Source organism: Mytilus edulis, chromosome 7 (genome assembly GCF_963676685.1).
Source record: "Mytilus edulis chromosome 7, xbMytEdul2.2, whole genome shotgun sequence".
NCBI classification, from domain to species: Eukaryota; Metazoa; Mollusca; class Bivalvia; order Mytilida; family Mytilidae; genus Mytilus; species Mytilus edulis.
This window is the reverse complement of record NC_092350.1, coordinates 68,159,173-68,161,451: the sequence shown is the minus strand read 5'-3', so window position 1 is coordinate 68,161,451 and position 2,279 is coordinate 68,159,173. Positions and strand designations below refer to the sequence as shown.

The 2,279-nt window shown below is 31.2% G+C and overlaps 1 pseudogene; it reads right to left on the bottom strand.

The window, feature by feature from the left end:
- Positions 1-946: 946 nt before the first annotated feature.
- On the bottom strand, positions 947-1,919 carry LOC139483364 (uncharacterized; annotated as a pseudogene).
- Between the last annotated feature and the right edge of the window lie 360 nt (positions 1,920-2,279).

Here is a 2,279-nt window from a genome sequence, read left to right as displayed (position 1 = left end):
CAGTCAAACATTGGCAAATCAATTTATGCTTCAAATGAGGGAATATATTTGAACATACTTTTATACTTATTTAACGGTTATCCATGTTCTTTTAGGTGGATGTACATAGGTTATGTTTCAAATGGAATATTCAAGTCAAGATTTGATTTGACTGACATTAGTATAATATCTAACTTTACAACCAACACCAGGTCATACTGTATGGATATAGGTATGTAACAAGAATAATTGTCACGTCTGAAAATTAATGTCTTTTTGTAAATGTTAAAATGTTACACGAATAAAGCTAACTGTTTAATTGTGATGTGGTACTTACTCATTAGTGTGTATCCATGACAAGGATGATGATCATGAGAGAACATTAACTACTAGTCTATCATTTGAATGAAAGGCGATACAGACTATGAATTCGTCTCATTTTATAGACCGTTCACCTTGCATCTTTCTAAAATCATATATGCTATATGTTTCTAAATATATATACTTTTAATTATAAGTATATCACAGACGAAACAAAGGTTAACAACCAGTAAAAATTTGTAAAAAATTTTACGATATCTATCAATTAATATTTTACATTTCATTAGGAACTATCATTTGCTTTTTTTTCATTTTCCTATTACATGTATTACATGTCTCTTCTGTTAAGTGTTTTTTTCTCTCTCTACATATAAATACTCAGTAACTCAGCCAACCATGTTCATCAAAGTTTCGGGAAGCATCTGTTTTAGCGAACCCCGGAAGTTGGAAGATGCACAATTTATGCGCATGACCGATAACCCCGAGTTACGTTGCTATGCTGGAATATAAACAGCGGCCATTTTTGATTACCACTTTGAAAGATGACGATGCTAATTATTTAAAAAAAACTGATTTTAACTAGTGAAACTGAACAATAAAAAAAAATATAATGCACTTACCAATTTAAGCTTGAAAATCATCCAGACTAGAATTTAGTGTGTTTGTTATTTCGTTTAGTACTCTTGTTTTTTTTAGTTGCAGGTTGTGATTCACTGACGGTGATAGTTTCTGTCGTAATCAAGGCTTGTTTTTGTTTTTCCGGATTATACACTTTTTTTAATAAGGTTAATAAATACTATAAAAGGGGTTAGAGCCAATAATATATTTTTTTCGTACACAATATTGATTGAAATAAGTGTCATAAAGGGATTTTACTGTGCTGTATTTTGGAAGTGATTTTTTAAGTGCCCGCCAAGTACTTTCAATGGTATTTGTATGCGCTCTTGTTTCAGGGTCCTCAAAATTTACAGAATGGATTACCTTTAAATGTTCAAATCCCTCAGATCTTAGACAAGCATATGCCTTCCAACGGTCGCTGATGATTGTTGTTCCTGGTTTTATGTTGTCTTTTATTAATTTTAACAATGTTTCTGTTGTCTCTTTCTATATCTCAAAAGACCCACTGTCCTTCTACTCGACGTCCTTTATGGTATTTTGTTTTTCCAAATTTACTTTCGTCAATTTCTACGATAACGTTATCTCCTCCTATTTTTTTCACTCTCTATTTCCTAAATTTCTATGCAAACTTCACGGCAATAATTGTACCAATCTACGATTGTTTGATTACAAATAGAAAGTTCATGTTTAACAAATTCTGGGTCTATTTTGTAAATCCAGAAATAAGTGATGAATAATATTTTTTCCAAACTTAAATTATGTCCTTAAATCAGGATCCGTTTCTGATGGAAACCTTTTTGTCGCATTTTTTGTTACTACAATTCCAATAAAAAAATGTCGTTTGAAAAAGAACTGTCTTTTCTTAAACCGAAAAGTCCATGGCTACACTTGTTACATACCTCTCCAGATAAATCTAGAATTAATTCTAGTGAAAAACACCACTAAATAATTTTCTCAACACTTTCACAAATAATAAACAAATCTTTTAACTTGATCGGCATTTCCGTATTTACATTATACCAGTGTTTGTAAACACAGCTGATTTTACGTTACGGTTGACTATGACGTCACTTATTCATGAATATTCACGACGTAGAGGTCACAGATAATGAAATTTTGAAGTTATCAAAAGACATGTTTATCATAAGTCGATTCGGAAACCAATACCGACACCAAAAATAGTAGAAGGTTAATAGCAAATTTTGATAATGTTGTATTTTGCACAGCTTTTTATAGTTTTAGGTCTGCAATGCTCTTCAACATTTTAAATGTTTGTATCTTTCTAATTATTTTATTCTAAGCGTCACTGTTGCGACCTATGAAGACAAAACGTACATCTGTTGTATCAAATTATAAGCCTG